Raw genomic sequence first — 25,908 nt, 5'->3', positions numbered from 1 at the left:
TTTGAATTTCTGCAGACACTAGTGGACACTGGACACTTTTGGATTGTGTGAGGCCCACTGAATATCAGAGCGCTATGTCACAGGCTCGATGGCACAGGTGTGAAAAAAGTGACTACAGGATAAGGGAGATTTTGAATTTCTGCAGACACTAGTGGACACTGGACACTTTTGGATTGTGTAAGGCCCACTGAATATCAGAGCGCTATGTCACAGGCTCGATGGCACAGGTGTGAAAAAAGTGACTACAGGATAAGGGAGATTTTGAATTTCTGCACACACTAGTGGACACTGGACACTTTTGGATTGTGTGAGGCCCACTGAATATCAGAGCGCTATGTCACAGGCTCGATGGCACAGGTGTGAAAAAAGTGACTACAGGATAAGGGAGATTTTGAATTTCTGCACACACTAGTGGACACTGGACACTTTTGGATTGTGTGAGGCCCACTGAATATCAGAGCGCTATGTCACAGGCTCGATGGCACAGGTGTGAAAAAAGTGACTACAGGATAAGGGAGATTTTGAATTTCTGCAGACACTAGTGGACACTGGACACTTTTGGATTGTGTGAGGCCCACTGAATATCAGAGCGCTATGTCACAGGCTCGATGGCACAGGTGTGAAAAAAGTGACTACAGGACAAGGGAGATTTTGAATTTCTGCACACACTAGTGGACACTGGACACTTTTGGATTGTGTGAGGCCCACTGAATATCAGAGCGCTATGTCACAGGCTCGATGGCACAGGTGTGAAAAAAGTGACTACAGGATAAGGGAGATTTTGAATTTCTGCAGACACTAGTGGACACTGGACACTTTTGGATTGTGTGAGGCCCACTGAATATCAGAGCGCTATGTCACAGGCTCGATGGCACAGGTGTGAAAAAAGTGACTACAGGATAAGGGAGATTTTGAATTTCTGCACACACTAGTGGACACTGGACACTTTTGGATTGTGTGAGGCCCACTGAATATCAGAGCGCTATGTCACAGGCTCGATGGCACAGGTGTGAAAAAAGTGACTACAGGATAAGGGAGATTTTGAATTTCTGCAGACACTAGTGGACACTGGACACTTTTGGATTGTGTGAGGCCCACTGAATATCAGAGCGCTATGTCACAGGCTCGATGGCACAGGTGTGAAAAAAGTGACTACAGGATAAGGGAGATTTTGAATTTCTGCAGACACTAGTGGACACTGGACACTTTTGGATTGTGTAAGGCCAACTGAATATCAGAGCGCTATGTCACAGGCTCGATGGCACAGGTGTGAAAAAAGTGACTACAGGATAAGGGAGATTTTGAATTTCTGCACACACTAGTGGACACTGGACACTTTTGGATTGTGTGAGGCCCACTGAATATCAGAGCGCTATGTCACAGGCTCGATGGCACAGGTGTGAAAAAAGTGACTACAGGATAAGGGAGATTTTGAATTTCTGCAGACACTAGTGGACACTGGACACTTTTGGATTGTGTGAGGCCCACTGAATATCAGAGCGCTATGTCACAGGCTCGATGGCACAGGTGTGAAAAAAGTGACTACAGGATAAGGGAGATTTTGAATTTCTGCAGACACTAGTGGACACTGGACACTTTTGGATTGTGTGAGGCCCACTGAATATCAGAGCGTTATGTCACAGGCTCGATGGCACAGGTGTGAAAAAAGTGACTACAGGATAAGGGAGATTTTGAATTTCTGCACACACTAGTGGACACTGGACACTTTTGGATTGTGTGAGGCCCACTGAATTTCAGAGCGCTATGTCACAGGCTCGATGGCACAGGTGTGAAAAAAGTGACTACAGGATAAGGGAGATTTTGAATTTCTGCAGACACTAGTGGACACTGGACACTTTTGGATTGTGTGGGGCCCACTGAATATCAGAGCGCTATGTCACAGGCTCGATGGCACAGGTGTGAAAAAAGTGACTACAGGATAAGGGAGATTTTGAATTTCTGCACACACTAGTGGACACTGAACACTTTTGGATTGTGTGAGGCCCACTGAATATCAGAGCGCTATGTCACAGGCTCGATGGCACAGGTGTGAAAAAAGTGACTACAGGATAAGGGAGATTTTGAATTTCTGCACACACTAGTGGACACTGGACACTTTTGGATTGTGTGAGGCCCACTGACGCTGTATGGTGTGAAAAAATGCACGCTCAGTACCTCAGCAGGACAAAAAAAAAAATTGGGATTGCTTTTAAAAAAGCAGTTTGCAGAGCAGTGGGTAAACAGCAATGCAGCTGTCAGGAAGCCTTAGAAGGCAGCCTAACAACCAACACCGCTGATCCACCACAATATAGCCTCCCCTTGCACTGCACACACAGTGACTGGTGTGTTGTACAGGCAAAATCGCTAGCAGCAGAAGCAGTTTTTTTTTCTTCTTCCCTGCCTAACGCTCTCCCTACAGAATCAGCAACCTCTCCCTATGCTAAGATCGGCAGAAGTAAGATGGCGGTCGGCGTGCACGCCCTTTTATAACCCCTGTGACGCCCACCAAAGCAAGCCAATCACTTGCATGCCCTTCTGAAAGATGGTGGTGACCCCTGCCTATGTCATCACGTTGCCCACAGTGTCCGTGGATCCTGATTGGCTGAAAAAGAGCGCAAAACAAACTATTGAAACGCGACTTTGGCGCGTAAGTCGCCGACCTCGTGGCCGACCTCATCCTAGGGTCGGGTTTCGTTTCATGAAACCCGACTTTGCCAAAAGTCGGCGACTTTTGAAATTTTTCGACCCGTTTCGCTCAACTCTAGCACTAAATAAAAATAATAATAAAGTGCGTTCGCCACTCGGCGTCCACCGTGCAGTAGGTGATATAACCGCTGCTAGATGGTGGCAGAGACAATATGGCGATTATGCACACGGGTTAAACTTCACCCGGAGTGTGCAGGACGGGCTCTGTTCACACACAGAGGAGCCGCAACAAAAGATACAAAGCACTGAACCTGTTTGTGGCACAGGCTTCAGGTAGAATACACAAAAACGGTAAACGGTCACAGGAGTAGCCCAAGATGGCGGTACTAAGTCCTTCTAGACCTACCGTTAGTGACTGAGAGTATAACGTCGCAGCCGCGAACGCTCAAGTGGGCTGCTACTGCAGCGCGGCGTGGATACTGCCGCTCAACGACACCGCTATGGCGCAAGCGCAATGTCGGACGCTAGTAGCTGTGCCTATGGAGCAATAGCGCGATGGCGCTGGTACTGGTACTGGTAATAACTCAATCCCTCACACACGCGTAATATCCAAGGGTAGGGGTTTCAAGTGAGTCATTCACCAGATCATGCATCCATCAACATTCACACAGCAGCAAGTATGACTATACTAGCACATGGCGGAACAGCCATGCACACTTTTTATAGCAGACGGGACCTTCCGGAAGTCTCCAGATCTCCGAGATGGACCAATGAGATCTGGAGCAGGACCTGAGCACATGACTCCCGAACTCCAATGGGAGATCGTCCCATGAGCATGCTCAGAGGATGGAATGAAGGTCTTAGCCTCAGGAGAGATTTGCTGCAAGGCAATCTCCTCTGCAATCTCCTCTGCAGTAGATAATGAGCAGGAGACTGCAGAATGTGAGGGTCTGGATTACTGCATAGTAACCGCAGAAATCTGACTCCTAACACTTAACATGTGCCACCCTGTTTTTAAAGGGATCAAAAGTAATTGGACAGATTAAATAATTGTAAATAAAATGTTCATTTCTAGTACTTGGTTGAAAACCCTTTGTTGGCAATGACTGCCTGAAGTCTTGAACTCATGGACATCACCAGACTCTGTTTCCTCCTTTTTGATGCTCTGCCAGGCCTACATTGCAGTGGTTTTCAGTTGCTGTTTGTTTGTGCGCCTTTCTATCTGAAGTTTAGTCTTTAACAAGTGAAATGCATGCTCAATTGGGTTGAAATCAGGTGACTGACTTGGCCATTCAAGAATATTCCACTTCTTTGTTTTAATAAACTCCTGGGTTGCTTGGCTTTATGTTTTGGGTCATTGTTAATCTGTAGTATGAAACGACGACCAATCAGTTTGGCTGCATTTGGCTGGATATGAGCACACAGTATGGCTCTGAATACCTCAGAATTCATTCGGCTGCTTCTATCCTGTGTCACATCATCAATAAACACTAGTGACCCAGTGCCACTGGCAGCCATGCATGCCCAAGCCATCACACTGCCTCCGCCGTGATTTACAGATGATGTGGTATGCTTTGGATCATGAGCTGTACCACGCCTTTGCCATACTTTTCTCTTTCCATCATTCTGGTAGAGGTTGATCTTGGTTTCATCTGTCCAAAGAATGTTCTTCCAGAACTGTGCTGGCTTTTTTAGATTTTTTTTAGCAAAGTCCAGTCTAGCCTTTTGATTCTTGATGCTTATGAGTGGCTTGCACCGTGCAGTGAACGGTATTTACTTTCATGCAGTCTTCTTTTTATGGTAGATTTGGATATTGATATGCCTACCTCCTGGAGAGTGTTGTTCACTTGGTTGGCTGTTGTGAAGGGGTTTCTCTTCACCATGGAGATTATTCTGCGATCATCCACCACTGTTGTCTTCCATGGGCGCCCAGGTCTTTTTGCATTGATGAGTTCACCAGTGCTTTCTTTCTTTCTCAGGATGTACCAAACTGTAGATTTTGCCACTCCTAATGTTGAAGCAATTTCTCGGATGGGTTTTTTCTGTTTTTACAGCTTAAGGATGGCTTGTTTCACCTACATGGAGAGCTCCTTTGACGGCATGTTTCCTTCACAGCAAAACTTTCCAAATGCAAGCACCACACCTCAAATCAACTCCAGGCCTTTTATATGCTTAATTGAGAATGACATAACAAAGAAATTGCCCACACCTGTCCATGAAATAGCCTTGGAGTCAATTGTCCAATTACTTTTGGTCCCTTTAAAAGCAGGGAGGCACATGTTAAGGAGCTGAAACTCCTTCATCTAATTTTAATGTGGATACCCTCAAATGAAAGCTGAAAGTCTGAACTTCAACTGCATCTGAATTGTTTTGTTTAAAATTCATTGTGGTAATGTCTAGAACCAAAATTAGAAAAATGTTGTCTGTTTCCAAATATATATGGACCTAACTGTATATATGTAGAAACAAAAATAGAAGATACCAATAGAGACTAACTAGTTAAAAAAACACACATAAAAACAAATAATAAATACAAAACTAAAAAGTGTGCCACATGGGGCAGCAGCAGTGCAGGAACCCCACAAAAATAGGGGTGAACAAAGGAGGGAGGAGTCATCAGGTACCTATGTTAAAGAAAGGACGCAAAGCCATGGGACTCATTAAGGCCATAAGGGGTCATTGTCCCCAAAGTGCTAATCCACTTGCATACACATTGTGCGACTTTGGTCTTGATAAAACACAGTGGACCTATAACAGCAGATGACATGGCTCCCCAAACCATCACTGACTGTGGAAACTTCACACTAGACCTCAAGCAGCTTTGATTGGGTATTGTCAAGAGGAAGATAAGAGACACCAGACCCAACAATGCAGACAAGCTGAAGGCTGATATCAAAGCAACTTGAGCTTCCATAACACCTCAGCAGTGCCACAGGCTGATCGCCTCCATGCCACGCCGTATTGATGCAGTAATTGATGCCAAAAGAGCCCCGACCAAGTATTGAGTGCAATTACGGAACATACATTTCAGTAGGCCAACGTTTTGGATTTTAAAATCATTTTTTCAAGCTGGTGTTATAAAGTATTCTAATTTACTGAGATAATGACTTTTGGGTTTTCATTGGCTATAAGCCATAATCATCAACATTAACAGAAATAAACCCATGAAATAGATCACTCTGTAATGACTCTATATAACATACTGCTCAAAGAAATAAAGGGAACACAAACAGCCTGTTGTAAATGGAATAGTGCTCCCTTTATTTTTTTGAGCAGTGTACTAGATGGAGGCCCAATGCTATTGCATCGGGAGGGCGATATTGTTTTTGTCCCAGCGATGCTGTTGCTCTTCAAGAGTCTCATTGTTGCCTTCGACGTTGTGCCTTTGCTGCTTTCCTTTCATTGTCATTGGCGTACTTTTTAGGAGGAGCCATGTTGGCGTTGATATTTGCTTTTTAAAGGGGTTTTCCCACGAACGAAAGTTAATTTTAAAAATTTTCTGTGTCTGACCGTGTAAAGAACATAACACAGCTTCTGGACAGGGGAGGAAGCAAAAGACAAAACTAACATTACAGCAGGAGATCGCAGAGGATTCATTTTGTGAGGTAAAATATTGTTTAACCCCTTTCTGCCATATGACGTACTATCCCGTCCATGTACCCTGGGACTTAATTCCCAGGGACGGGATAGTATGTCATAGCGATCAGCAGCGCTCACTTGGTGAGCGCCGCTGAACGCGGCCGGGTATCAGCTGATTATCACAGCTGACACCCGGCACTATGTGCCAGGGGTAGTCACGGACCGCCCCCGACACGCTAACCCCTGGCACACTGCGATCAAACATGATCGCAGTGTATCGGGGGCTTAGGGAAGCATCGGCAGGGAGGGGGCTCCCTCCGTGCTTCCCTGAGCCCCCCAGATCAGCGCGATGTGCAGCGCTGCTTCGGGGGCCTCCTTCCCTGTAGGTCCCAAATGGCGACGGGGACCTTCGGGGGCCTGCAGTGAGCCGGCTTCATGCCTGAAAAGCGCAGGCACGAGGAAGCCTTCTGCACTGCCTGTGACAGATCGCTGATCTGTCACAGCGATCTGTGATGTGACAGATCAGCAATCTGTCACATGACAGTGATGTCCCCCCTGGGACTATGTAATAAAGTTAAAAAAAAAAAAGTGTAAAAATAATTTATAAAAAATCGCTAAATAAATGAAAAAAAAAGATATTCCCTAATAAATTCATTTTTTGGAAATAAAAAAAACAACAATAAAAGTACACATATTTGGTATCGCCACGTCCGTAATGACGTCCCATTAGTTAACCCCCTTAGTGAACACCTTAAAAAATAAAAATAAAAAAACAAAGCAAAAAATAATGCTTTATTATCATACTGCCGAACAAAAAGTGCAATAACGCGCGATCAAAAAGATGGATATAAATATCCATGGTATGGCTGAAAACGTTATCTTGTCCTGCAAAAAACGAGCCACCATACAGCGTCATCAGCTAAAAATAAAAAAGTTATAGCTCGCAGAATAAAGCAATGCAAAAATAATTATTTTTTTATATAAAATTGTTTTCATTGCATAAAAGCGCCAAAACATAAAAAAACGACATAAATGAGGTATCGCTGTAATCGTACTGACCTACTGACTCGAAGAATAAAACCGCCTTATCAATTTTACCGCACGCGGAATGGTGTAAACGCACCCCCAAAAGAAATTCTTGAAATGCTGGTGTTTGTTCATTCTGCGTCCAAAAAATCGGAATAAAAAGCGATCAAAAAATGTCACGTGCCCGAAAATGTTACCAATAAAAACGTCAACTCGTCCCGCAAAAAATAAGACCACACATGACTCAGTGGGTCAAAATACGGAAAAATTATAGCTCTCAATATGTGGTGATGCAAAAACTATTTTTACAATAAAAAGCGTCTTTTAGCGTATGACAGCTGCCAAAAATAAAAACCCGCTATAAATAGTAAATCAAACCCCCCGTTATCACCCCCTTAGTTAGGGAAAAATAATAAAATTAAAAAAATGAGATTAGGGTTAGGGGTGTGTCGGGGTTAGGGTTGGAGTTAGAATTGGGGGGTTTCCACTGTTTGGGCACATCAGGTGCTCTCCAAATGCAACATGGCGTCTGATCTCAATTCCAGCCAATTCTGCGTTGAAAAAGTCAAATGGTGCTCCTTCCCTTCCAAGCTCTGCCATGTGCCCAAACAGTGTATTACCCCCACATATGGGGTATCAGCCTACTCAGGACAAATTGCAAAACAACTTTTGGGGTCCAATTTCTCCTGTTACCCTTAGGAAAATAAATAATTGGGGGCAAAAATATAATTTTCGTGGAAAAAAAAATATGATTTTTTATTTTCATGCCCGGACGTTATAAACTTCTGTGAAGCACTTGGGGGTTCAAAGTGCTCACCACACATCTAGATAAGTTCCGTGGGGGGTCTAGTTTCCAAAATGGGGTCACTTGTGGGGAGTTTCAACAGTTTAGGCACATCAGAGGCTCTCCAAACGTGACATGACACCCACAGACCATTCCATCAAAGTCTGCATTCCAAAACGTCACTACTTCCCTTCCGAGCCCCGACGTGTCCCCAAACAGTAGTTTTCTCCCACATATGGGGTATCAGCGTACTCAAGACAAATTAGACAATAACTTTTGGGGTCCAATTTCTCCTGTTACCCTTGGGAAAATAAAAAAATTTGGGGACTAAAAGATCATGTTTGTGGAAAAAATATTTTTTATTTTCACACCCGGGCGTTATAAACTTATGTGAAGCACTGGGGGGGTTCAAAGTGCTCACCACACATCTAGATAAGTTCCTTAGGGGGTCTAGTTTACAAAATGGGGTCACTTGTGGGGGGTATCCACTGTTTAGGTACATCAGGGGCCAGGGGTGGATTAAGGGTAGCCAGGGCCCGGGGCAGTTCAGACTCTGTGGGCCCCCCTCGTCACGTGACGGGGGTCACGAATCGTAGAGCCACACTCTACATAGAGAATAATGGGGCCTCCAGCACCGACCTCCACCCGCAGAGCCACACTCCACATAGAGAATAATGGAGCCTCCGGCACCGACCTCCACCCGCAGAGCCACACTCCCCATAGAGAATAATGGGGCCTCCAGCACCGACCTCCACCCGCAGAGCCACACTCCACATAGAGAATAATGGAGCCTCCAGCACCGACCTCCACCGGCAGAGCCGCACTCCACATAGAGAATAATGGAGCCTCCAGCACCGACCTCCACCCGCAGAGCCGCACTCCACATAGAGAATAATGGAGCCTCCAGCACTGACCTCCACCCGCAGAGCCTCACTCCACATAGAGAATAATGGAGCCTCCAGCACCGACCTCCACCCGCAGAGCCGCACTCCACATAGAGAATAATGGAGCCTCCAGCACCGACCTCCACCCGCAGAGCCTCACTCCACATAGAGAATAATGGAGCCTCCAGCACTGACCTCCACCCGCAGAGCCGCACTCCACATAGAGAATAATGGAGCCTCCGGCACCGACCTCCACCCGCACTCCACATAGAGAATAATGGGGCCTCCAGCACCGACCTCCACCCGCACTCCACATAGAGAATAATGGAGCCTCCAGCACCGACCTCCACCCGCACTCCACATAGAGAATAATGGGGCCTCCAGCACCGACCTCCACCCGCACTCCACATAGAGAATAATGGAGCCTCCGGCACCGACCTCCTCCCGCACTCCACAGAGAATAATGGAGCCTCCAGCACTGACCTCCACCCGCAGAGCCACAATCCACAGAGAATAATGGAGCCTCCAGCACCGACCTCCACCGGCAGAGCCGCACTCCACATAGAGAATAATGGAGCCTCCAGCACTGACCTCCACCCGCACTCCACATAGAGAATAATGGGGCCTCCAGCACCGACCTCCACCCGCACTCCACATAGAGAATAATGGGGCCTCCAGCACCGACCTTCACCCGCACTCCACATAGAGAATAATGGGGCCTCCAGCACCTACCTCCACCCGCAGAGCCGCACTCCACATACATGGCTGCTCTCAGTGCTCTGTGCTGTGCGCACAGGACCTGTGATGAGGTCACAGGAGGGGAGGAGACAGGGGTCACATGATCGGGGGCCCTGACACCTTACCTCCTGTGATCTCATCACAAGCCTTTGCACGCTACCAGCAGCATCAGCGTTCACGCTACTTGTAGATGCTGCTGGTAGCAGAGCACATAATGCCGCCCCCACGGTCACTCACTTTTAGGTGGGGAGAAGATGGAGTGCCATTGCAGCAGCCAGCAGGAATGTGGTGGGGGCCCCCTTAGAAGCTCTTGTGGTGGGGGCCCCGGGGCTGAAGCCCCGCCTGCCCTGCCTTTAATCCGGCCCTGCGCGGTGGCGGATTATAATGGGGCAATTTACTGGCCTGGGCTGTGGGCCCCTTAACCCCACTGGGCCCGGGGCAACTGCCCAAATTGACCTCATTATAATCCGCCACTGTCAGGGGCTCTCCAAAGGCAACATGACACCCGCAGACCATTCCATCAAAGTCTGCATTCCAAAACGTCACTACTTCCCTTCCGAGCCCCGCCATGTACCCATACAGTAGTTTTCTCCCACATATGGGGTATCAGCGCACTCAGGACAAATTGGACAACAACTTTTGGGGTTCAATTTCTCCTGTTACCCTTGGGAAAATAAAGAAATTGGGGACTAAAAGATCATGTTTGAGAAAAAATATGATTTTTTTATTTTCATGTCCGGGCATTATAAACTTCTGTGAAGCACTGGGGGGTTCAAAGTGCTCACCACACATCTAGATAAGTTCCTTATGGGGTCCAGTTTTCAAAACGGGGTCACTTTTGGGGGTTTCCACTGTTTAGGTACATCAGGGGCTCTCCAAAGGCAACATGACACCCGCAGACCATTCCATCAAAGTCTGCATTCCAAAACGTCACTACTTCCCTTCCGAGCCCCAACGTGTGCCCATACAGTAGTTTTCTCCCACATATGGGGTAGCAGCGTACTCAGGACAAATTGGGCAACAACCTTTGGGGTCCAATTTCTCCTGTTACCATTGGGAAAATAAAAAAATTGGGGACTAAAAGATCATGTTTGTGGAGAAAATATGATTTTTTTATTTTCACGCCCGGGCATTATAAACTTCTGTGAAGCCCTTGGGGGTTCAAAGTGCTCACCACACATCTAGATAAGTTCTTTGGGGGGTCTAGTTTCCAAAATGGTGTCATTTGTGGGGGGTTTCCACTGTTTAGGCACATCAGGGGCTTTCCAAACGCGGCATGGCGTCCAATCCCAATTCCAGCCAAAAAAGTCAAATGGCGCTGCTTCCCTTCCGAGCTCTGCCATGCGCCCAAATAGTCGTTTACACCCACATATGGGGTATCAGCGTACTCAGGACAAATTGCACAATAACTTTTAGGGTCCTATTACCCTTGGGAAAATAAAAATTGGGGGTGAAAAGATCATTTTTGTTGAAAAAAATTGATTTTTTAATTGTATGGCTGTACTTTATAAACTTCTGTGAAGCCCTTGTGGGTTCAAAGTCCTCACCACATATCTAGATAAGTTCCTTGGGGGGGTCTAGTTTCCAAAATGGGGTTACTTGTGGGGGGTTTCCACTGTTTAGGTACATCAGGGGGTCTCCAAACGTGACATGGCGTCCAATCTGAATTCCAGCCAATTTTGCATTGAAAAAGTCAAACGGCGCTCCTTCCCTTCTGAGCTCTGCCATGCGCCGAAACAGTGGTTGCCCCCTACATATCATGTATCAGCGTACTCAGGAGAAATTGCACAATAACTTTTGCAGTCCAATTTCTCCTGTTACCCTTGGTAAAATAAAAAAAATTGGACCTGAAGTAATTTTTTTGTGAAAAAAAGTTAAATGTTCATTTTTTTTAAACATTCAAAAAATTCCTGTGAACCACCTGAAGGGTTAATAAACTTCTTGAATATGGTTTTGAGCACCTTTCGGGGTGCAGATTTTAGAATGGTGTCACTTTTGGGTATTTTCTATAATATAGACCCCTCAAAGTGACTTCAAATGTGATGTGGTCCGTAAAATAAAATGGTGTTGCAAAAATGAGAAATCGCTGGTCAACTTTTAAGCCTTATAACTTCCTAACTAAAAAAAATTTTGGTTCCAAAATTGTGCTGATGTAAAGTAAACATGTGGGAAATGTTATTTATTAAGGTTTTTGTGTGCCATATATTTAAGGGCATAAAAATTCAAAGTTGGAAAATTGCGAAATTTTCAAAATTTTTGCCAAATATCCGTTTTTTTCACAAATAAACGCAAGTTATTTGAATGAAATTTTACCACTACCATGAAGTACAATATGTCACGAGAAAACAGTGTCAGAATCACCGGCATCCATGGAAGCGTTCCAGAGTTATTACCTCATAAAGGGACAGTGGTCAGAATTGTAAAAATTGGCCCGTCATGAACGCGCAAACCACCCTTGGGGGTTAAGGGGTTAAAAACAGTCAGTGAAATATTTTACGTCACAAAATGAATCCTCTGTGATCCCCTGCTGTAATGTCAGTACTGTCTTTTGCTTCCTCCCCTGCCCAGGAGATGTGGTATGCTCCGTACACGGTCAGACACAGACAATTTCTAAAATGAACGTGAAAACCCCTTTAATGTGACCGGCTTCCTCTGCCTGTAGACACATCGTGCATCTGTCGCCGTGATCAGCCGAATGATTCACTTTGACTGCGTGGAATTCGCGCAGGCGCAGTGCGGCGGTGTTCCGCTGATGGTACCATGCAAGAGGCTGCGTGAGTTTGGGAATGTGAGCGCGAGTGTGTGAATGTGAGCGTGAGTGTGTGAATGTGAGCGTGAGAGAGTGTGTGAGTGTCAGTGTGACCGTGAGTGTGTGACTGTGAGTGTGTGAATGTGAGTGAGTGTGTGAGTCTGAGTGTTTATGAGTGTGTGTGTGTGAGTATGTGGTGCTTACAGTGTATAGAGTGTGTGTGTGTGGTGTGACGGTGTTCCGCTGGTGGTACCGCGCAATAGGTTAGTACCAGCAGCAGTTTCCATATTCAGACACCCATCACTTGGGTGTCCCAACATGGCAGTCGGTGAACTTCCTCCACTTGGAATTCTGGGATACGGTGACATCTGGACAGAACAGAAAATGAAAACATTACAAGGCAATAGCTATGATAGATATGAGTTTCACTTTTTGTAGTGAAGAACTTTTTGATGATATTCTAATTTTGTGAGATGCACCTGTATATAGACATCTCAAATAGTATATTAGTATATAGCAGTAGCTCTGTGTATAGACAGTATATTAGCATTTAACAGTAGCTCTGTATATAGCAGTAGTCAGTATATAGACAGTATATTAGTATATCTATAATAATAAATGCCCTAACCAGCTTCCGGTTGTAACAACTTCCGTCCAGTTGTAACCGGTGACGTCACCACACACACACGCACATATTAACCCTCAACACACCACACCGCCTCAACACACACTCCTCTCACCTTTCACCTCCACTCATGTCCACTCACTCTTTCACTCCACATACGTTCCTTTCTCTCACTCCGTTTCTCATACTCACACCGTCATCGTCGCTGCCCCGACATCTTCCTCCGCCGCCGCGATCCAGGATCCAGACGTTCTCCAGGCCGCCGACATGTTCTTGCGGGACGCCATCTTGGATGTCGTGAAATCCCGCGAGATTCAAGATGGCGTCGCCACAACAATATGTCGCTGGTGTGGACGACATCGGGATCCAAAAAGATGGCGTCGGCGAAATCTCGCGAGATTACGCCGCCATTTTGGATCCCGATGTCGCCCATGCCAGCGACATGTTGTTGCGGCGACGCCATCTTGAATATCGCGGGACTTCACGACATCCAAGATGGCGTCCCGCAAGAATATGTCGCTGGCGTGGGCGACATCAGGATCCAAAATGGCGTCGGCGTAATCTCGCGAGATTTCGCAGACGCCATCTTTTTGGATTCCGATGTCGTCCACGCCAGCGACATGTTGTTGCGGCGACGCTATCTTGAATATCGCGGGATTTCACGAAATCCAAGATGGCGTCCCGCAAGAACATGTCGGCGGCCTGGAGAACGTCTGGATCCTGGATCGCGGCGGCGGAGGAAGATGTCGGGGCAGCGACGATGACGGTGTGAGTATGAGAAACGGAGTGAGAGAAAGGAACGTATGTGGAGTGAAAGAGTGAGTGGACATGAGTGGAGGTGAAAGGTGAGAGGAGTGTGTGTTGAGGCGGTGTGGTGTGTTGAGGGTTAACATGGCAAGAGGTGTTAACGACGTCGGCGAAATCTCGCGAGATTTTGCCGACGCCATCTTGCATTCGTGAAATTGCGTCATTTACCTCACGCCGACTTGCTGTGCGGACGCTTGGCATTGCCTGTACCACCATAACTACTGCTGCCTTGGTCCTATGCCTGTTTACTGCCGGTGTCTAATTACTGGACCAATTTGCCTGTACCGCCATAACTACTGCTGCCTTGCTCCTCTGCCGGTGTCTAATTACAGGACCAATTTGCCTATACCGCCATAACTACTGCCTTTATCCTCTGCCGGTGTCTAATTACAGGGCCAATTTGCCTATACTGCCATAACTACTGCTGCCTTTGTCCTCTGCCAGTGTCTAATTACAGGGCCAATTTGCCTCTATCGCCATAACTACTGCTGCATTGCTCCTCTGCTGGTGTCTAATTACAGGGCCAATTTGCCAATACCGCCATAACTACTGCTGCCTTGCTCCTCTGCCGGTGTCTAATTACAGGGCCAATTTGCCTCTACCGCCATAAGTACTGCTGCCTTGCTCCTCTGACTGTTCACTGCCTGTGTCTAATTACAGGGCCAATTTGCCTCTACCGCCATAACTACTGCTGCCTTGCTCCTCTGCCGGTATCTAATTACAGGGCTAATTTGCCTCTACCGCCATAACTACTGCTGCCTTGCTCCTCTGCCGGTGTCTAATTACAGGGCTAATTTGCCTCTACCGCCATAACTACTGCTACCTTGCTCCTCTGCCGGTGTCTAATTACAGGGCCAATTTGCCTCTACCGCCATAACTACTGCTGCCTTGCTCCTCTGCCGGTGTCTAATTACAGGGCTAATTTGCCTCTACCGCCATAACTACTGCTGCCTTGCTCCTCTGCCGGTGTCTAATTACAGGGCTAATTTGCCTCTACCGCCATAACTACTGCTACCTTGCTCCTCTGCCGGTGTCTAATTACAGGGCCAATTTGCCTCTACCGCCATAACTACTGCTGCCTTGCTCCTCTGCCGGTGTCTAATTACAGGGCCAATTTGCCTCTACCGCCATAACTACTGCTGCATTGCTCCTCTGCCGGTGTCTAATTACAGGGCCAATTTGCCTCTACCGCCATAAGTACTGCTGCCTTGCTCCTCTGACTGTTCACTGCCTGTGTCTAATTACAGGGCCAATTTGCCTCTACCGCCATAACTACTGCTGCCTTGCTCCTCTGCCGGTGTCTAATTACAGGGCCAATTTGCCTCTACCGCCATAACTACTGCTGCCTTGCTCCTCTGCCGGTGTCTAATTACAGGGCCAATTTGCCTCTACCGCCATAACTACTGCTGCCTTGCTCCTCTGCCGGTGTCTAATTACAGGGCCAATTTGCCTCTACCGCCATAACTACTGCTGCCTTGCTCCTCTGCCGGTGTCTAACTACAGGGCCAATTTGCCACTACCACTTCATAACTACTGCTGGGCAATTACAGGGTCAATTAGTATCTGTTTACTCTACAATACTCCAGGACGCCTTCTTCACTGCCAGATAACTGCCAAATAGACTCCTTTACCTGTGCCAACATGAGTCATAACAAAAAGTATGCCAATGCCAGTGAAAGGAAAGCAGCTTTAGCACTATGACAAAAACAACGCCGTGCTAATGAGACTCCTGAGGAAAAACACCATCGCCTCGAGAAGATTAAGGCTTATAAACGCCGTCGCCTCACACACGTATCCCCTAACTCTAAATCCATAAGATTGGCTGAAGAAGCCTCTGCACGCCGTCACCGCTGACAACAGACGGCCTCTTCCTCATCATTATTATTAGACTCACAACAGGATGCTTCCACATCAGCATGTGGAACAATTTACTGCTACACTTCATCCCATATGCCGTTCACTGACATAACTAATCAGCAATCTGTTTCTGCCCTATCAATACCACCATTCAATACCGATGCACAGTATGCCAATGCCAGTGAAAGGAAAGCAGCTTTAGCACTATGACAAAAACAACGCCGTGCTAATGAGACTCCTGAGGAAAAACAGCATCGACTTGACAAGATTAAGGCTTATAAACGCCGTCGTCTCACACACGAATCCCCTAACTCTAAATCTATTACATTGGCTGAAGAAGCCTCTACACGCCATCACCGCCAACAACAGACGGCTTCTTCCTCATCATTATTAGTAGACTCACAACAGGATGCTTCCACATCAGCATGTGGAACAAGTTACTACCACACTTCATCCTATATGCCGTTCACTGACATAACTAATTAGCAATCTGTTTCTTCCCTATCAATACCACCATTAGTCAATACCAACGCACAGTTTCTTCACATACAAGCTGCAGTTAGCCCGCAGAAAGTGCAACCAAGACAAATATACGTTGGTCTCAAAACTAGGCGCACACCATCGGTTGGACATGCACTTCTACTACAACCTCACATTTTCACTAATGATGAAAATAGTATTACCGAACACAGCTGTGGTGACATGACCCATGTATGTGAGCATTGCGAAGCTTTGCATTTTGTAGCAGAGATACCTTCTGATAACAACTTTACGCTCTGCTGTCAGAAGGGTAAAGTCCATGTACCCATACTACAATATCCTGATGTCTTTACACGTTTGCTGAAAGGGCAAAGTGAATTTAGCAAAAATTTCATGGATAATATTCGAAGTATTAACAGTTCCTTTGCTTTTGCCTCCATGGGTGCAAATATTTCACCACCTCCTGGATATGGCCCATACTGTTTCCGCATACATGGCCAGATCTATCATAGAACTGAAACACTACATCCCTCAGATGACCAGCAACGCGCATTTGCCCAACATTACATTCTCGATACCACTACCGCAAACGAACAACGCTTACGATGTAAAGAAAATCAAAAATGTCATCCTACATTGATGAACATTATTGCCCTTCAAATCCAAACTATTAATCCTTTTGTGGAAGCTTATCAAATGTTACGTGATGTGGAAGAACAAGAAAAAATTAAATCTCTACAAAACGGAACTGTCATGCCAAACATCACTATGGCTATTAAACAAGATCGTACTCAAGACCCTCGACGCTACAATAATCCCACTGTCAGTGAAGTAGCAGGCGTGTTTCAAAATGACAATGGTGAGCCACTAATGTCCACTCGCAGGATTTCAGAATACTCAAGATGGCATGGCCGCAAGAACATGTCGCCGGCGTGGACAATGTCGGGATCCAGGATGGCGCCGGCGGAAGAAGATGTCGGGGATCGTGGAGCAGCGACGATGACGGTGTGAGTATGAGAGACGGAGTGAGAGAAAGGGTCGTATGTGGAGTGAGTGAATGGACGTGAGTGGAGATGGTGAAAGGTGAGAGGAGTGTGTGTTGAGGCGGTGTGGTGTGTTGAGGAGGTGTGTGTGTATTGAGGGTTAACATGGCAAGAGGTGTGTCACTATCCTCTCGATGTGATAGCATCGGGCCTTAATCTACTATAATAAATGCGCTAAGCAGCTTCCGGGTTGTAACAACTTCCGTCCAGTTGTAACTGGTGACGTCACAGCACACCTCTTGCCATGTTAACCCTCAACACACCACTCCTCAACATACACTCCTCTCACCTTTCACTATCTCCACTAATGTCCACTCGCAGGATTTCAGAATACTCAAGATGGCATGGCCGCAAGAACATGTCGCCGGCGTGGACAACGTCGGGATCCAGGATGGCGCCGGCGGAAGAAGATGTCGGGGATCATGGAGCAGCGACGATGACAGTGTGAGTATGAGAGACGGAGTGAGAGAAAGGGTCGTATGTGGAGTGAAAGAGTGAGTGGATGTGAGTGGAGATGGTGAAAGGTGAGAGGAGTGTGTGTTGAGGAGGTGTGTGTGTATTGAGGGTTAACATGGCAAGAGGTGTGTCACTATCCTCTCGATGCGATAGCATCGGGCCTTAATCTAGTAGTAGTATATCCGTATAAAGCAGTAGCTCTGTATATAGCAGTCAGTATATACGGTAGACAGTATATTAGTATATAGTAGTATATCCGTACGTATAAAGAAGTAGCTCTGTATATAGAAGTAGTCAGTATATAGACAGTATATTAGTATATAGTAGTATATCCGTATATAGCAGTAGCTCTGTATATAGCAGTAGTCAGTATATAGACAGTATATTAGTATATAGTAGTATATCCGTATAAAGCAGTAGTCAGTATATAGAAGTAGTCAGTACATACGGTAGACAGTATATTAGTATATAGTAGTATATCCGTATATAGAAGAAGCTCTGTATATAGAAGTAGTCAGTATATAGACAGTATATTAGTATATAGTAGTATATCTGCATATAGCAGTAGCTTTTATATAGCAGTAGTCAGTATATAGACAGTATATTAGTATATAGTAGTATATCCGTATATAGCAGTAGCTTTGTATATAGCAGTAGTCAGTATATAGACAGTATATTAGTATATAGTAGTATATCCGTATAAAGCAGTAGTCAGTATATAGAAGTAGTCAGTACATACGGTAGACAGTATATTAGTATATAGTAGTATATCCGTATATAGAAGAAGCTCTGTATATAGAAGTAGTCAGTATATAGACAGTATATTAGTATATAGTAGTATATCTGCATATAGCAGTAGCTTTGTATATAGCAGTAGTCAGTATATAGACAGTATATTAGTATATAGTAGTATATCCGTATATAGCAGAAGCTCTGCATATAGAAGTAGTCAGTATATAGACAGTATATTAGTATATAGTAGTATATCTGCATATAGCAGTAGCTTTGTATATAGCAGTAGTCAGTATATAGACAGTATATTAGTATATAGTAGTATATCCGTATATAGCAGTAGCTCTGTATATAGCAGTAGTCAGTATATAGACAGTATATTAGTATATAGTAGTATATCCGTATAAAGCAGTAGTCAGTATATAGAAGTAGTCAGTACATACGGTAGACAGTATATTAGTATATAGTATTATATCCGTATATAGAAGAAGCTCTGTATATAGAAGTAGTCAGTATATAGACAGTATATTAGTATATAGTAGTATATCTGCATATAGCAGTAGCTTTGTATATAGCAGTAGTCAGTATATAGACAGTATATTAGTATATAGTAGTATATCCGTATATAGCAGTAGCTCTGTATATAGCAGTAGTCAGTATATAGAAAGTATATTAGTATATAGTAGTATATTCGTATATAGCAGTAGCTCTGTGTATAGACAGTTTGTCAGTATATGGCCAGGATCACACATGCGAGAAACTCGGACGAGTCTCGCATGTTAATACCCGGCACTTCTGCCTGCACTCAGGAGCGGAGCGTGCGACTGCATGTATTGCTATGCGGCTGCACGCTCCGATCCAAGTGCCGGGTGTTAACATGCGAGACTTTTCCGAGTTTCTCGCATGTGTGATCCCGGCCTATAGCAGTAGCTCTCTGTATATAGACAATATGTCAGTATGTAGCCGTAGCTCTGTATATAGCAGTAGTCAGTATATACATAGCAGTCGCTCTGTATATAGCAGTAGCTCTGTATACAGCAGTAGCTCTCTCGTATATAGACAGTATGTCAGTATATAGCAGTAGGTCTGTATATAGCAGTAGTCAGTATATACATAGCAGTTGCTCTGTATATAGCAGTAGCTCTGTATGTAGCAGTTGTTAGAATATAGACAGTATATAAGTATATAGCAGTAGCTCTGTATATAGCAGTAGTCAGTATATAGACAGTATATTAATATATAGCAGTAGCTCTGTACATAGTAGTAGCTCTGTTTATAGCAGTAGTTAGTATATAGCAGTAGTTCTGTATGTAGCAGTTGTCAGTATATAGACAGTATATTAGTATATAGCAATAGCTCTGTGTATAGCAGTGGCTCTGTGTATCGCAGTCACTCTGTATATAGCAGTCGCTCCGTGTATAGCAGTCGCTCTGTGTATAGCAGTCGCTCTGTGAATAACAGTCACTCTGTGTATAGTAGTCAGTATATAGACAGTATATTAGTATATAGCAGTCACTATGTATTTAGGAGTCGCTCCGTATATAGCAGTCATTCTGTGTATAGCAGTCGCTCTGTGTATAGCAGTCGCTCTGTGTATAGCAGTCGCTCTGTATACAGCAGTCGTTCTGTATGTAGCAGTCGCTCTATATAGCAGTAGCTCTGTGTATAACAGTCGCTCTGTATATAGCAGTCGCTCTGTATATAGGAGTCGCTCTAGATACAGCAGTCGCTCTGTATATAGCAGTCGCTATGTATATAGGAGTCGCTCTGTATATAGCAGTCGCTCTGTATACAGCAGTCGCTCTGTATATAGCAGTCATTCCGAGTATAGCAGTCGCTCCGTGTATAGCAGTCGCTCTGTATATAGCAGTCGCTCTGTGTATAGCAGTCATTCCGTGTATAGCAGTCGCTCCGTGTATAGCAGTCGCTCCGTGTATAGCAGTTGCTCTGTATATAGCAGTTGCTCTGTATATAGCAGTCGCTCTGTATATAGCAGTCGCTCCGTGTATATCAGTCATTCCGTGTATAGCATTTGCTCTGTATATAGCAGTCGCTCTGTATATAGCAGTCGCTCCGTGTATAGCAGTCGCTCCGTGTATAGCAGTCATTCCGTGTATAGCAGTTGCTCTGTATATAGCAGTCGCTCTGTATATAGCAGTCGCTCCGTGTATAGCAGTCATTCCGTGTATAGCAGTTGCTCTGTATATAGCAGTCGCTCTGTATATAGCAGTCGCTCCGTGTATAGCAGTCATTCCGTGTATAGCAGTCATTCTGTGTATAGCAGTCGCTCCGTGTATAGCAGTTGCTCTGTATATAGCAGTCGCTCTGTATATAGCAGTTGCTCTGTATATAGCAGTCGCTCTGTATATAGCAGTCGCTCCGTATATAGCAGTCGCTCCGTGTATAACAGTTGCTCTGTATATAGCAGTCGCTCTGTATATAGCAGTCACTCCAAGTATAGCAGTCATTCCGTGTATAGGAGTCATTCCGTGTATAGCAGTCGCTCCATGTATAGCAGTTGCTCTGTATATAGCAGACGCTCCGTGTATAGCAGTCGCTCCGTGTATAGCAGTCGCTCCGTATATAGCAGACGCTCCGTGTATAGCAGTCGCTCTGTGTATAGCAGTCGCTCCGTGTATAGCAGTCGCTCCGTGTATAGCAGTCGCTCTGTATATAGCAGTCGCTCTGTGTATAGCAGTCGCTCTGTATATAGCAGTCGCTCTGTATATAGCAGACGCTCTGTATATAGAAGACGCTCCGTGTATAGCAGTCGCTCTGTATATAGCAGACGCTCTGTATATAGCAGTTGCTCTGTATATAGCAGTTGCTCTGTATATAGCAGACGCTCTGTATATAGCAGACGCTCTGTATATAGCAGACGCTCTGTATATAGCAGACGCTCCGTGTATAGCAGTCGCTCTGTATATAGCAGACGCTCTATATAGCAGTTGCTCTGTATATAGCAGTTGCTCTGTATATAGCAGACGCTCTGTATATAGCAGTTGCTCTGTATATAGCAGTCGCTCTGTATATAGCAGACGCTCTGTATATAGCAGTCGCTCCGTGTATAGCAGTCGCTCCGTGTATAGCAGTTGCTCTGTATATAGCAGTCGCTCTGTATATAGCAGACGCTCTGTATATAGCAGTTGCTCTGTATATAGCAGACGCTCTGTATATAGCAGTCGCTCTGTATATAGCAGTCGCTCTGTATATAGCAGACGCTCTGTATATAGCAGTTGCTCCGTGTATAACAGTCGCTCTGTATATAGCAGACGCTCTGTATATAGCAGACGCTCCGTGTATAGCAGTCGCTCTGTATATAGCAGTCGCTCCGTGTATAGCAGTCGCTCCATGTATAGCAGTCGCTCCGTATATAGCAGTCGCTCCGTGTATAGCAGTTGCTCTGTATATAGCAGTCGCTCCGTGTATAGCAGTCGCTCCGTGTATAGCAGTCGCTCCGTGTATAGCAGTTGCTCTGTATATAGCAGTCGCTCCGTGTATAGCAGTTGCTCTGTATATAGCAGTCGCTCCGTGTATAGCAGTTGCTCTGTATATAGCAGTCGCTCCGTGTATAGCAGTCGCTCCGTGTATAGCAGTCGCTCTCTATATAGCAGACGCTCCGTGTATAGCAGTCGCTCCGTGTATAGCAGTCGCTCTGTATATAGCAGTTGCTCTGTATATAGCAGTCGCTCCGTGTATAGCAGTCGCTCCGTGTATAGCAGTTGCTCTGTATATAGCAGTCGCTCTGTGTATAGCAGTCGCTCTGTATATAGCAGTCGCTCTGTATATAGCAGTCGCTCTGTATATAGCAGACGCTCCGTGTATAGCAGTCGCTCTGTATATAGCAGACGCTCCGTGTATAGCAGTCGCTCCATGTATAGCAGTCGCTCCTTGTATAGCAGTCGCTCCGTATATAGCAGTCGCTCCGTGTATAGCAGTTGCTCTGTATATAGCAGTCGCTCCGTGGATAGCAGTTGCTCTGTGTATAGCAGTCGCTCCGTGTATAGCAGTCGCTCCGTGTATAGCAGTCGCTCTGTATATAGCAGACGCTCCGTGTATAGCAGACGCTCTGTATATAGCAGTCGCTCTGTATATAGCAGTCGCTCCGTGTATAGCAGTCGCTCCGTGTATAGCAGTCGCTCTCTATATAGCAGACGCTCCGTGTATAGCAGTCGCTCCGTGTATAGCAGTCGCTCTGTATATAGCAGTTGCTCTGTATATAGCAGTCGCTCCGTGTATAGCAGTCGCTCCGTGTATAGCAGTTGCTCTGTATATAGCAGTCGCTCTGTGTATAGCAGTCGCTCTGTATATAGCAGTCGCTCTGTATATAGCAGACGCCCTGTATATAGCAGACGCTCCGTGTATAGCAGTCGCTCTGTATATAGCAGACGCTCCGTGTATAGCAGTCGCTCCATGTATAGCAGTCGCTCCTTGTATAGCAGTCGCTCCGTATATAGCAGTCGCTCCGTGTATAGCAGTTGCTCTGTATATAGCAGTCGCTCCGTGTATAGCAGTTGCTCTGTGTATAGCAGTCGCTCCGTGTATAGCAGTCGCTCCGTGTATAGCAGTCGCTCTGTATATAGCAGACGCTCCGTGTATAGCAGACGCTCTGTATATAGCAGTCGCTCCGTGTACAGCAGTCGCTCCGTGTATAGCAGTTGCTCTGTATATAGCAGTCGCTCTGTGTATAGCAGTCGCTCTGTATATAGCAGTCGCTCTGTATATAGCAGACGCTCTGTATATAGCAGACGCTCCGTGTATAGCAGTCGCTCTGTATATAGCAGACGCTCTGTATATAGCAGACGCTCCGTATATAGCAGACGCTCCGTGTATAGCAGTCGCTCTGTATATGGCAGACGCTCTGTATATAGCAGTCGCTCTGTGTATAGCAGTCATTCCGTGTATAGCAGTCGCTCCGTGTATAGCAGTTGCTCTGTATATAGCAGTTGCTCTGTATATAGCAGTCGCTCTGTATATAGCAGTCGCTCCGTGTACATCAGTCATTCCGTGTATAGCATTTGCTCTGTATATAGCAGTCGCTCTGTATATAGCAGTCGCTCCGTGTATAGCAGTCATTCCGTGTATAGCAGTTGCTCTGTATATAGCAGTCGCTCTGTATATAGCAGTCGCTCCGTTTATAGCAGTCATTCCGTGTATAGCAGTCATTCTGTGTATAGCAGTCGCTCCGTGTATAGCAGTTGCTCTGTATATAGCAGTCGCTCTGTATATAGCAGTTGCTCTGTATATAGCAGTCGCTCTGTATATAGCAGTCGCTCCGTATATAGCAGTCGCTCCGTGTATAACAGTTGCTCTGTATATAGCAGTCGCTCTGTATATAGCAGTCACTCCAAGTATAGCAGTCATTCCGTGTATAGGAGTCATTCCGTGTATAGCAGTCGCTCCATGTATAGCAGTTGCTCTGTATATAGCAGTCGCTCTGTATATAGCAGTCGCTCCGTATATAGCAGTCGCTCCGTGTATAGCAGTTGCTCTGTATATAGTAGTCGCTCTTTATATAGCAGTCGCTCCGTGTATAGCAGTTGCTCTGTATATAGCAGTCGCTCCGTGTATAGCAGTTGCTCTGTGTATAGCAGTCGCTCCGTGTATAGCAGTTGCTCTGTGTATAGCAGTCGCTCTGTATACAGCAGTCGTTCTGTATAGCAGTAGCTCTGTGTATAACAGTCGCTCTGTATATAGCAGTCGCTCTGTATATAGGAGTCGCTCTAGATATAGCAGTCGCTCTGTATATAGCAGTCGCTATGTATATAGGAGTCGCTCTGTATATAGCAGTCGCTCTGTATACTGCAGTCGCTCTGTATATAGCAGTCATTCCGAGTATAGCAGTCGCTCCGTGTATAGCAGTCGCTCTGTATATAGCAGTCATTCCGTGTATAGCAGTCGCTCCGTGTATAGCAGTCGCTCCGTGTATAGCAGTTGCTCTGTATATAGCAGTTGCTCTGTATATAGCAGTCGCTCTGTATATAGCAGTCGCTCCGTGTATATCAGTCATTCCGTGTATAGCAGTCGCTCTGTCAGTCGCTCTGTATATAGCAGTCGCTCCGTGTATAGCAGTCATTCCGTGTATAGCAGTCATTCTGTGTATAGCAGTCGCTCCGTGTATAGCAGTTGCTCTGTATATAGCAGTCGCTCTGTATATAGCAGTTGCTCTGTATATAGCAGTCGCTCTGTATATAGCAGTCGCTCCGTATATAGCAGTCACTCCAAGTATAGCAGTCATTCCGTGTATAGGAGTCATTCCGTGTATAGCAGTCGCTCCATGTATAGCAGTTGCTCTGTATATAGCAGTCGCTCTGTATATAGCAGTCGCTCCGTATATAGCAGTCGCTCCGTGTATAGCAGTTGCTCTGTATATAGTAGTCGCTCTTTATATAGCAGTCGCTCCGTGTATAGCAGTCATTCCGTGTATAGCAGTTGCTCCGTGTATAGCAGTCGCTCTGTATATAGCAGTCGCTCTGTATATAGCAGTCGCTCCGTATATAGCAGTCGCTCCGTATATAGCAGTCGCTCCGTATATAGCAGTCGCTCCGTGTATAGCAGTCATTCTGTGTATAGCAGTCGCTCCGTGTATAGCAGTCGCTCTGTATATAGCAGTCGCTCCGTATATAGCAGTCGCTCCGTATATAGCAGTCGCTCCGTGTATAGCAGTTGCTCTGTATATAGTAGTCGCTCTTTATATAGCAGTCGCTCCGTGTATAGCAGTCATTCCGTGTATAGCAGTCGCTCCGTGTATAGCAGTCATTCCGTGTATAGCAATCGCTCCGTGTATAGCAGTCGCTCTGTATATAGCAGTCGATCTGTATATAGCAGACGCTCTGTATATAGCAGTCGCTCCGTGTATAGCAGTCGCTCCGTATATAGCAGACACTCCGTATATAGCAGACGCTCTGTAATATAGCAGTCGCTCCGTGTATAGCAGTCGCTCCGTATATAGCAGACGCTCCGTATATAGCAGACGCTCCGTATATAGCAGACGCTCTGTATATAGCAGACGCTCCGTATATAGCAGTCATTCCGTGTATAGCAGTCGCTCCGTGTATAGCAGTCGCTCCGTGTATAGCAGTTGCTCTGTATATAGCAGTTGCTCTGTATATAGCAGTCGCTCTGTATATAGCAGTCGCTCCGTGTATATCAGTCATTCCGTGTATAGCAGTCGCTCTGTCAGTCGCTCTGTATATAGCAGTCGCTCCGTGTATAGCAGTCATTCCGTGTATAGCAGTCATTCTGTGTATAGCAGTCGCTCCGTGTATAGCAGTTGCTCTGTATATAGCAGTCGCTCTGTATATAGCAGTTGCTCTGTATATAGCAGTCGCTCTGTATATAGCAGTCGCTCCGTATATAGCAGTCACTCCAAGTATAGCAGTCATTCCGTGTATAGGAGTCATTCCGTGTATAGCAGTCGCTCCATGTATAGCAGTTGCTCTGTATATAGCAGTCGCTCTGTATATAGCAGTCGCTCCGTATATAGCAGTCGCTCCGTGTAT

This window comes from Dendrobates tinctorius, unplaced genomic scaffold (assembly GCF_039654945.1).
Source record: "Dendrobates tinctorius isolate UK_male_01 unplaced genomic scaffold, ASM3965494v1 ptg000044l, whole genome shotgun sequence".
Taxonomy (NCBI): domain Eukaryota; kingdom Metazoa; phylum Chordata; class Amphibia; order Anura; family Dendrobatidae; genus Dendrobates; species Dendrobates tinctorius.
This window is presented reverse-complemented; position numbering follows the sequence as displayed.